The 12,343-nt window shown below is 42.0% G+C and overlaps 1 non-coding gene across 1 annotated transcript; it reads left to right on the forward strand.

The window, feature by feature from the left end:
• The first annotated feature begins 1,901 nt into the window (after positions 1-1,901).
• On the forward strand, positions 1,902-2,017 carry LOC121101593. Its single transcript, XR_005833578.1, has one exon. It is a non-coding gene; the product is annotated as a U5 spliceosomal RNA (small nuclear RNA).
• Positions 2,018-12,343: the final 10,326 nt, after the last annotated feature.

A 12,343-nucleotide genomic window follows, 5' to 3' on the forward strand; every position in this document is an offset into this window, starting at 1 on the left:
AGGCCCTGACCAACCTGATCTAGATAAATCGGACTATCACTAGGATTAAAATAGAGGTAGCAGCAAGTGCTATGGGGGTTCAGAGTAGGGAGATGATCCCTAGCTAAGAGAATTTAGATACTTCTCACAGTAGATGATTATCCAATCTGCCCTTACAGAATTAGGAGAATTTCAGCAGGTGGAAAGTAGGGGAAGGAACATTCTACACAGTGAAAACAGCAAGCTCAAAACCCATCAACTGAGACTTGCCTAACTCCTCCTCCAGCTCCCCCAGTTCCTCCTTTTTCAAGTTCCTTCACTTGTTTCTTTTATGATACAGCTTCCACACTCCTCACTTTCCTAGTCTACACCCCAAGTAGGACCCTCATCTCCCTATATTAGGACAGTATATCATTAATTAATGCACCTTCAGATGCAAGATGGAATAAAGGCCCTAAGGGCTTCATCACCAAGGCTCTGGTTACTTAATATCAAATGTAAGCACTCCCCTGTGAATCAGACTTGAGCGGTATTCATTTTCATTGAACCAGAAAGAAAGAAATGAAGAAAAGGAAGGAGAGGGGGGAGAAAGAGAGAGAGAGGAGAGGATGAGAGGGAGGGAAAGAAGGAAGGGAGGGAGGGAGGGAGGAAGGAAGGATAGAAAGAAAGAAAAAAAGAAAGAAAAGAAAGAACTGATTTAGTCTGCTACAAACTTGTCTACATTTCTCTTTTTTTATTTCTTTTTTTTTTTTCTTTTTAACTAAAATCTGATTTGAGTTGCATGGCTTTTTTAGATGCTGTAGCCCAAGCAACAATTCTGGCCTCTGTCAAAGCCCTCAAAGGCATAAACTGTTTTCTTTCCCTTTTTTAATCTCCCAAAAGGCAAAAATGAAACATCTCTTTTTAAACTTACTAGATAAATGTCCTTCATTTCCTCGGTCCGACTGCTTGCTGGAAATGTTTTATTAATTGTGAATTTATTCCCACATATTGTGATGCAAAAAGAAGATTGGCAAATTGGCAGCTGCATTCATTGAAAATTAGCAGAAGCCCTTGTTCAAGAGATGGCATATTCAGAGTGACCCAAATTATTATGACATGAAGGCCACAGGTCAAATTCAAGGCCAAGTTACAAATCAATAGAAAATTTCCTTGGGGGGGGAAGCTGGTGCTATGAACTTGAATTCTTAACTGTTTTTCAAGAGACCGTATAATTTGCTGCATCCAAAATTTAAGATCTTCTGCAAGATAAAGACTTTGACACATGAATGAGTTCTGGTTTTCTTATTTTGAGAATATGGACTCTTTCCTATATATTTAATTCATAAATTTTTAAATTTTAATTATCATATGTTCTTAATAACACTTTCTCTGGAGACTTACTTCAAAAGTTTGGCATAATGTTTCTGTGCTTTCATGTGCTTTTAATTCCTAACCATGTTTCATTTTTTTTTTTCCTCTAGAAAAAGCTTAGTTTGGCTGAACCCACATGAATGTTATGCTGAAGTTCAATTATCTGCTTTACATGTTACATAACTCAAGGTTTGTGAATGAAAATTGGGGTACAACATCTCCATCCTGATGTTAAAAAATTTCGTTTCCACTCTTGCTGTTACCAGCCAAAGGAAAGACATTGGTGTGTCAAGGACTAATGTTTTGGGTGTTTCTCCCACGCTCTCTGCATTTTCAGTAGTACCTGTCACTGTTCACCCTTCCAGGAATCTCCTCCCCCACGTAATTGATCCTGCAGGGACTAAACTCTGTCTCTGAAGTTTGTGCTCTGTGAGTTGGCCCAATTTCTGTTTCGCATTTAGTTCAAGTGAACTTAAAAGACAACTTAAAAAATACCGCTTTGCTTTCTCTATAACCTTATTCTGAAACTTTTAGTGAGAGTAAAATAGTTGTGATAGAAAGTACCCTGGATACTCTGGTTTCTCTTCAGATCATATAAATGTTTTGCCTTTTACTAAAGATTTCCGTGGAAAGGAACAACTTTGAGTCTGAAGCCAATTTTTTGAGTCCTTGTTTCATCAAGTTTACAAAGAAAAAAAAAAAGAGAGGAAGGTAGGAGGGGGGAAAGGAGGGAGGGGAGGGGAGGGGAAAGGAGGGGAGGAAGGTAGGTCGTGATCCCAGTGTCCTGGGGTCCTGGGATGAGTCCAGCATCTGGTTCCTTGCTCGGCTGGGAGCCTGCTTCTCCCTCTGCCTGCAGCTCTCCCTGCTTGTGTTCTCTCTCTCTGACAAAATTTAAAAAAAAGAAAAAAGAAAGAAAGAAAAGAAGGAAAAGAGTGAGTGAACACAGGCCAGGTAAGCTAGAGAACTTCCTTCTCTCACTTAAACAAATCCCTTCTCTTGAGTTTTCCCTGTAAATTGAAGAGGTTAGACTGTGATGTCTAAAATTCTCAGCAGCTTAGAAGCCTAGAGTGCTTTTTATTCTGTTTGAAATTTCAAGTCATGTGTAGTTTTTCCTAGTATAATTATATATATTTTAAGTTCAATGTACTGGTGTCCCTAGTTTCTTCTCTATGGTTCTCTTTTGCCCTCTGTGGAGACCCACCAGTAGCCCTGAGCCTTATTGATTGGTGTTGTCTTAAGGCAGGGATCTAAGGCCTGGTCCAGCTCTATTCAAGGCAGGATAATCTATCTTGACTTCCAGTTGGACCCTAACCTTGTGTTTTGGTCCTGACAACCAGAATGCAATGTCTTACCCACTACAGTATTTGCAGCTTGAGGCACAGAAATGTTCCCTAAATGCTGAGTGAAGGAAGGGAGGTGAACAAGGGACTCCAGAATGAGCTGGGTTCCTTCCTGCCCTCTCCCAGAGCCCAGAACATATTCTGAACTACTCTCCCCTGTTCCTCTTCCCTTCCCTCCTTGAAGCCCAGTTGTGGTTCCTTGTTCCGCTTGCTGTTCTTCTTTGGAAAGACGGTCCACTACCCTCTATCCATGCTGCTCATTCCTGCCCCTCCTGATTCAGATGTCATCTTCTCATTTACCAAGCTTCTAGAATCATAACCTCCTCCCCTTTGCATCCAATCCTGTTGTCCTTCCCTGCTGTTTTTCTTATTAGCATTTATCACTAACTAGCATGCTATGCATTTTATTTACCTTATTTATTATCTTTCCTTACTTGAACTTAAGCTCCAGAAGAGAAATTGTTCTTTATCTGCAGTGCCTATAACACGGTCATCGTTCAGCAAGAGTTTGTGAAGTGAATGGTTGGGGGATCTCAGCTCGGTTTTTGCAGTCTTTCAAATTGGGGACACCGCTTACACATATCAGTACCCCCAGTTCAGTACCCATCACGTATTAAATGCTAGCCTGCCTCTTTGAATCTCTCCTAAAATATTCCCTTTTCAGTAATTATTTGTTGAAGGAATAAAGAAATGCTCCTGGATTCCTGGTCCCTGTGGTCTGCCTTCTTGTTGGAAATCTCCCCTCCACCTCTTCTGCATACTGTATTCCTAGCACACTGCTAGTTTCACACACCAGTCTCTAGTTGGATTTTCCTTGATGCCCCCAACAGTCTGTTGAGCCTCGAGAGCGGCTCGGGTTGCTCGTTGTTTAATATCAGCCACACCTCCCTCCCTGCAGAGCTGTCGTCTCCATTGCTCTGCCCCTCCCCTGCACTCTGTCTCTTTACTCTGGCCTTTGTCATTGTTCCTCCTCCCAGAATTCTCCTTCCAGATGGTATGCAAACCACAAAATCTCACAACTGGAAGAGATCTTAGGGGTCCAAGCTCTTCTTTTATAGATGAAAGAAGATAGGCCTGCAAGTATTTGGCTTGTGCAGGTTTGCACTCAAGTCAGGGTACAGCTGGAACAAGGATCCAGAGGCTCACATTTCCAGCCAGGCTGGTACTCTTTCATCTCTCGAAATCTCCAGTCTTCCCTTGGTTTCTCCCCGGCCCCAGTGGCCCCCTTCCCAAAAACATCTTTGACTCCTCTGGACCTGACAAGCCACTTTGTTCAATGGCTGTTCAAACGGTGTATATTTGAGGTAAGAAGTCTTTTTAGGTCCACATTTCTCTTACTTTTAAGCCTATTTTCATATTAAGATTAAGTACTCTCTGGCTAGGTAAGCCCTGAATACTAAAGACCGGGGGTGACTGGGTGGCGCACTCGGTTAAGCATTTGACTCTTGTTTCAGCTTAGGTCCTGATCTCAGGGTCTCAAGATCAAGCCCCGCGGCAGGCTTCAAGCTCAGTGCAGAGTCTGCTTAAGACTTTCTCTCTCTCTCTCTCAAAATAAATAAATAAATCTTTAAAGTACTCAAGACCCAACATTGACATTTGAATCTACAAAACTCAACACTGATTTAGGGGAAAGGGGACTTAATTTAAAAGACAGATTCTGACAGCCTTTCCCTTCTTCCCACAGAGAAGCAAAAGGCTCCCAAAGTGCAGTGGACAACTTATACCCGTACCTATGTTCTTTCCTGTGTCTTTCTCACCTGACTGTGAGAGCCTGGAGATAAGGAACTGTTTGTATGTTCTCAATATGATAATATTCCTTCCACAAGTCAACAAGATCAAACATCTGACAAAGTGTATCAACCCAGCCAAAGCTAAAACCAGGCACTGATTTTATCAATAAACGTTTCTTAGATGAGTAAAACTGTACCTTTTCCTTATTTGTCTTCAAATAATCACTTAACATACTAGAATGGCTAAAAGTAAAAGAGCTGGCAATGTGAAGTATTGATAAGAACGGTAAGCAAATGGAACTCTCATATACTACTGATGGAAATCCACATTGGAATCTGTCTGCGTAGTTTCCTATAGAGACACTTAGCATATAGTCTAGTTATCCCATTGTTTTTTTTAAGATTTTATTTATTTGTCAGAGAGAGAGAGAGAGTGCGTGCATGCACATGCTCGCATGAGCACAGGGGAGAGGCAGAGGGAGAAGCAGGCTCCCCACTGGGCAAGGAGCCCAATGTGGGGCTCCATCCCAGGACCCCAGGATCATGACCTGAGCCCTGAGCTGAAGGCAGATGCTTAACTGACCGAGCCACCTAGGCATCCCTAGGTATCCTATTGTTAAAAGAAAACAGCAGGCTCAAAATGGCATCACTTAAGCCAAGTTTCAACGTCCCCCATAAATGTAGTCTTAACTGGTCAGTCAGGAATTTTCTGATCAACATCAGTGAGGTAATCTGTCACATGGGCCTTCTTCACCCACCCCCCTTCCAAAAAAAAAAGGTGAGGTAATCTGCATGATAAGATTCCTGCTCTTCCCCCTAAGGGAAGGTGACCTAGTGTGAAACAACCTTTTCTTTCCTTTTGCTAATAACTTCCTTGCCCCACCCTCCTTCCTATAAAAACATTCCATTTTGTACAACTCCTCGGAGTACCTCTCTGTTAGAGGGGATGCTGCCCATGAATTGATTAATAAAGCCAATTAGATTTTCAAATTCACTTGGTTGAATTTTGTTTAACAGTACTAATGCAAGAGAACTGAAAATATAGGCCATCCATACAAAGACCCTGTAGGAAGGTGTCCAAAACCTGGGAACAACCCAAAAGTCCAACTGGTAAATGGACAAACAAATTCCGATACATCCATACAATGGAATAATGTGTCAGGGAACAAAAACTTTCCCTGTACTCTTAGTTTAAGTGATTGGGGCCCTGAGAATTAGTCTAACCAAGACAGATTAGCAAAAGACCAAATGCAATCATTGTTTTTGTTAAGGTAAATAGAAGGGTACACAGTAAAATGTGACACAAAGGGCCTGTTAGAATTTGGGGCTTATACACCATCCTAACAGAGGCAGGGGAGGAGGAGGAGGACGCTTACGGGAAAACGAATGACTTCCTAGTAAGGGAAGGTGGAGGAAGAAAGTGCACTTGTGGGAAGACAAATGAGGTTTTGGAAAGATAAATGGGCCTCAGGAGAAGAGACGGGAGGTGTGATCGTTTTGTGACAATGCCTGTGTGATATGGTGTGGGGACCTCTCATCTTCTGGGATAAGTGAAAAGAGTCTATGTTCCTGGTTGATCCCAGGGAGGGGATTTATGACAATTGAGGGTTTTTTAGCTCTTTTGAGAGACTCTGCTTTTAAGAAGGTGAGAGATTTCAGGAACTCAAATGCTTGTAAAAAAAATTTTTTTTTAAGATTTTATTTTTTAATTTTTTAAATATTTATTTATTTATTTGAGAGAGAGCAAGCAAGTGGGGGAAGGGGCAGAGGGAGAGGGAAAGAGAGATAGAGAAATTTCAAGCAGATCCTCTCTGAGCATGGAGCCTATGTGGGGCTAGATTCCATGACCCATGAGATCATGACCTGAGCTGAAACCAAGTCAGACGCTTGCCTGACTGAGCCATCCAGGTGCCCCTTAAGATTTTATTTTTAAGTAATCTCTATACCTAATGTGGGGCTCAAACTCACAACCTCAAGACCAAGAGTGACGTGCTCCACAGGCTGAGCCAGCCAGGTGCCCCTTCTTCTAAAAATGTTTATGCCACAGTGAGTGGCACATTCCGGACTCTTCCAATAGCAATAAAAAGGAACCAGCTATAAGGCAACTGCATAGATGAATCTGGAGAGCATTATGCCAAGTGAAAGTAGCCAGATACAAAAGGCCACTTACCTTATGATTCCATTTGTATAACATTCTGGGAAAGGCAAGCCAATAGAGACACCAATCAGATGAGTGGTTGCCAGGGGGTGGTGGATAGGGAAGGGGACTGACTACAAAAGGGCAAAAGAGAACTTTAGGGGTGATGTCAGTGATTATATCTTGGCTACGGTGATGGCTACACAACTGTATAAACTTAAAATCCATAGAAATGAGCAACTTAAAGAGGCAAATTTTACTGAATGCAAAGCATACCTTAATAAGCCTGACTTTTCAAAAATACACCTGTAGAGAATAGAAATGAGTTTTTCTTTGTCTAGGTGTTTGGTTATTTGAGTTATTTTGGAATGTGTTTGAAATCCTTTCACAAAATGTTACATCGAAGAATGATGATGATTTTTCTCCTAATAGAGTCTCTACCAATTTATACTAAAAAGTCACTTTCTATCGCCAAAGCTATTTTATTCTACATATATTTACTAAGCACCTCCTCTGTTTAGGGCACAAGGGTGGGGTTGGGGGCTAGGAGGCAGGTGAAGAAGTAGAAACTAGGTTTTGACCTTCACCAGCTTACAGTTTAGCTGGGGGAAATAAAACTCTGCTTTAGTAAAAGAACAGATAGTAAGAGCTTTTTCAAGTTTAGAAGAGAAATTGCTTCCTGCTAGGGCAAAGCTTCCGTAATGCAATGCAGGATGTCTTGCAGGAAGAGAGCAGCCCATGGATATAGTTTATAAGGAAAGAGTTCAAAGTCTAGAGATCAGTTACCTTAAGGTCCTGCCTGATGTGTCATTGCGGGAGGAGGAGAGACTGGTTCTCTGATGAAACATGAAGAAGCAGAAGCAGAGATGCAAGAAAGAAAGGTAAACCAGAAGGGCAAACCAGCTGGGGCTGGAGCAAAACAGGACTAAAGGTGAAGTCCATGGCATCAGTCTAGGTCTGGCACCCTTTTAAGTATGGGCTTGGCTTTCTACCAACAATGTCTTAAATAAGCAGTGATGAATTCTCTCAGAAAAACAGACAAACACAAACAGGGACAGAATCAGCACTACACACTTGTGTAGTGCTACACACAATCACACATTTACCAGATTGAATATATTGACTTGGATGAAGAGGAAATGTAAATTCCTGTAGTGTGCTCAGAAGAAAGAAAGAGTTTCCCTAAGAAGCTAGTCTGCCTGTAATCTAGAAAGGAGGGAAATGAAGGGGAAAAATTGGTTTTACCTCACGCTGTCCAGAGAGGATTGAGACACTGAATGTGGCAGTTAGAAATACATATTCTAGGGGCGCCTGGGTAGTGCAGTCGTTAAGCGTCTGCCTTCCACTCAGGGCGTGATCCTGGCGTTCCGGGATTGAGTCCCACATCAGGCTCCTCGGCTGGGAGCCTGCTTCTTCCTCTCCCACTCCCCTGCTGTGTTCCCTCTCTCGCCGGCTGTCTCTCATAAATAAATAAAATCTTTAAAAAAAAATACATATTCTAGATTTAGGACAAAGGACAGTTCACTTGGATTTTCCATGACTTAGCATAGATGTCAAAATTATTTAATTTCTCCTGACATTGAGTTCGTACTCAGAAAACAACTTAATAGGGGCGCCTGGGTGGCACAGCGGTTAAGCCTCTGCCTTCGGCTCAGGGTATGATCCCGGCATTATGGGATCGAGCCCCACATCAGGCTCCTCTGCTATGAGCCTGCTTCTTCCTCTCCCACTCCCCCTGCTTGTGTTCCCTCTCTCGCTGGCTGTCTGTATCTCTGTTGAATAAATAAATAAAATCTTTAAAAAAAAAAAAGAAAGAAAAGAAAACAACTTAATAGTAATAATATTCACCCCATACTTTGACTTCAAGACACAATTAAGTTCTTAACTAGTATTCTAATTTTTGCATTTTCTCCTACTATTCTCCCCTAACATCTACTACATCCCCTCCTCTTCTTGCCCTCACTTGATGAACTCCAGCCGCACATGGCAGACACACTCTTGTCTCAAGGCCTTTGCAGACTTCATTAAATTAAGGATCTTGAAATGAGGAGATTATCTTGGACTATCTGGGTGTGTCCAAAATCCATTGACATGTGTTCTTATGAAAGACACATGGAGGAGAAGGCACTGTGAAGACCGAGGCAGAGGTTGGCGTGATCTGGCCACAGGCCACCAGAGGCTAAAAGAGACTGGGACTGGAGCTTTCCCTAGAGGCCTTTCAGAGGGAGCCTGGCCCCGCTTAACACCTTGATTTTGGACCTCTGACTCCAGAACTATGGGAAAATGAACTTCTATTGTCTTAAACCACCCAGTTTGTAGCAATTTGTTACAGCAGCCCTGGGAAACTACTACACTGCATGATTCCATCTATGTAACATCTCCAATTGACTAAGTTACAGACACAGACAATAGATTAGATGTGGCCAAGTGTTAAGAATGGGATGTGTGTGGGGGGGTGTCTGGGTGGCTCAGTCATTAAGCCTCTGCCTTCGGCCCAGGGTGTGATCCCAGGGTCCTGGGATTGAGCCCCACATCTGGCTCCCTGCTCTGCTGGGAGCCTGCTTCTTCCTCTCCCACTCCCCCTGCTTGTGTTCCCTCTCTCGCTGGCTGTCTCCATCTCTGTCGAATAAATAAATAAAATCTTTAAAAAAAATAAAAAGTAAAAAAAAAAAACTGGTGGGAAAAACATTCATGTCAAATAAATAAAATCTTAAAAAAAAAAAAAAAGAATGGGATGTGGGGTGGTGGCTTGCTGAATATAAGGGGGTACCACAAAGGAAATCATGGTCGAGATGGGACACTTCTGTCTGCATATAAATCTTTTTTTTAAGATGTTATTTTTATTTATTAGAGAGCACAAGCGTGGGGGGAGGGGGGCAGAGGCACAGGCAGAGGGAGAAGCAGGCTCCCTGCTGAGCAGGAAATCCTATGTGGGACTCAATCCCAGGACCCTGGGATCATGACCCGAGCTGAAGGCAGACGCTTAGCCGACTGAGCCACCTCAGGTGCCCCTGTCTGCGTGTAAATCTAATGAAATCTGAATAAGGTCTGTGGATTGTACCAATGTCAATTTCTTTGCTTTGCTTTTATATTATAATTATACAAGATATTCTCATTAGAGGAAAGTAGGAAGGAGAACACAGAACCCCTCTGTATTATTTTTGCAACTTCCTGTGACTCTGTAATTACTTTAAAATGAAAAGTTTAAAGATGTAATTTCACTTCTTTCTTTTTATTATTTTCAGTTGCAGCTACTAGAAAACCTTAAATTACGTATGTGGCTTGTGTTATATTTCTATTTGATCAGGGCTGCTCTAGAATGTTATTTTCCCCTGTGGGGTTCTATAAAGGAGCTGACCAGCCTCCTGCCCTGAAATCTCAGCCTCACCTACTATAATTGCAATAAAAACAATACAAGTCTGGGAAGTAAAGTCATAACAGGAGGGAAAGTACAGGCTGAGTCAGACAGACCTGGGTGGAATCCTGGCTTTGCCATTTAGAGTCAGACCTTAAGCCAATTCTTTAACCTCCCTTAGCCTACCTCTCTTCATCTGGACAATCAGAATAATCGTGCCATGTTGGCAGGACTCATGTGGGAACAAAATGAGATCACAGAAGTGTCTGACACATATTGAGTGTTCATTAAATGTCAATTTGTTGCATTTCTGCTCAAGTTTCTCACATCACATTTGATCTCCAGAAAAGGAAAGAGGAAGGAAGTGATAATTAGGGCCATCTTAGAGGCAGTCTGCCATGCATGGGAAAGTACATTATTGTTTAGAGATGCTTTCAGATACTTGATTTCATTCACTGCTCATGATAATCCTGTGATATAACTTATTGCTGTCAATCATTAATCTCCCAAAAGACCACCAGAAAAACTTGCTGATCAAGCAAAGCGAAGTTTATTAGAATACTGCAGGGAGAGTGAGCATCACCTTGACAGAACCTTAGTACTCAGAGGAGGGTATTTTTGGGTTTTAGGCCCAGGTTAGATGACTTCAATAGGTTTGGGAGGACAGGAAACTGGTTGGGAATAAGCAGAATTTATAATATAATAGTTGAGGATTAGTGAGCATAGCAAGGTGAGAGTATTAAAACAAGTATTAACGAGCCAGTTGTTAATCTTGATTAGTAACCTACTTTAGTTGGTTCACAGTCATATCTTCCAAGAGCAAGAATTTCACAGAGCAAATAGCTAAGTTATTTCTGTCTGATCCCAGAATTGTTTAACCCAGAGACAAGAAAGTGAATGCTTTCAGTTCTCATGGCTAACAATTTTATAGTACAAACACATTAAATGATTAGATTAATGATTCATGGTACATCAACAAGGTACTCTGCAGCCATTAAATATGATTATTAAAAGTACCCCAAAACGTGCTTATATTGTATGTTGATGATATAATGTTAAATGAAGGAAACAGAAGACAAAATATTAAGTTACACAGTTGTGACCATGTCAAAATACATGAGGATTTGGAAGAAAATAATGCCAGGATGGTGAGGTAATGAGTGTAGCAATCAGGGTCCTATCGGGAAACAGAACCCATTTCTAAGTATTTAAAACCGAGAGAATTGGAGGCAAGGGGTTGTTTACAGAGGCGGTGGAAGAGCTGAGTAGCCGAATAGGGCAGCCAAACAGCTAGGGGTGTGCGACAGGTGCAAGAACCTCCACAGGGGGGCTGGTTAGCAGGAGGCGGAGCCTTGGAAGAGGTGGAGCAAAGGGAGAGATCACTGGCCTGGTGGGCGAGTACACTTCACCGGACAGAGAGAGGGGGAAAATGCCAGACTTCTCACTTCCTCATGCTGCAGTCTCTTGCCAGGGCTTCCCATTAGCCATCCCAGTCAGATACCAGCTTCCAGGAAGTCTGGGAACTACAGCTGGCAAAGGCCAGCCTCCTTCAGATGCAAAGGAACACAGAAGAGCAGAAATAGATTTGAGGCCACAATGAGAGCTTTTCCTTTGCTTTCAAATAGGTGTATTTGCTGGTGTTGTATTGCTTTTTCAATTCCAGTGGCAGGGGTGTGGGGGGATGTAAAGTACCTAAATTAATTATTCTCAGGAAGAAAACTCTAAGCAGTCTCTTACACTGTAAATTGCTGTGTAAATGGGTATCACCTCTTGGGAGGGTAATTTGGCTACTACGCTCAAAGATTTCATTGTACTTATTCTTTGTCCCAGCGATTCCATCTCTAAGAATTTATAGAAATATCTGCAAACATCTACAAATATATATATGTATGTGTGTGTATAATGTATTATATATATAATGTATTATATATATGGATGGTAACTGTAGCATTATTTGCAATTGCAAAAAAAACTGGAAATGCCCAAGTGTCCATCAACAGGAAATTGGTTTTAGACATAGTCATAGGAATAGTCTCTAAAAGAGACAAAATAGGGGCACCTGGGTGGCTCAGTCTGTTAAGTGTCTGCCTTCGGCTCAGAGCATGATCCTAGGATCCTGGGATAGAGCCCCACAAGTTCAGTAGGGAGCCTGCTCGTGCTCGAGATCTCTTGTGCTCTTTCTCAAATAAATAAATAAAATCTTTAAAAAATAAAGTAAAATAGGGGCACCTGGGTGGCACAGCGGTTAAGCGTCCGTCTTCGGCTCAGGGTGTGATCGCGGCGTTATGGGATCGAGCCCCACATCAGGCTCCTCTGCTATGAGCCTGCTTCTTCCTCTCCCACTCCCCCTGCTTGTGTTCTCTCTCTCTCGCTGGCTGTCTCTATCTCTGTCGAATAAATAAATAAAATCTTTTAAAAAAATAAATAAAGTAAAATAAAAGGGACAAAA

This window comes from Ursus maritimus, unplaced genomic scaffold (assembly GCF_017311325.1).
Source record: "Ursus maritimus isolate PB19 unplaced genomic scaffold, ASM1731132v1 scaffold_8, whole genome shotgun sequence".
Taxonomy (NCBI): Eukaryota; Metazoa; Chordata; class Mammalia; order Carnivora; family Ursidae; genus Ursus; species Ursus maritimus.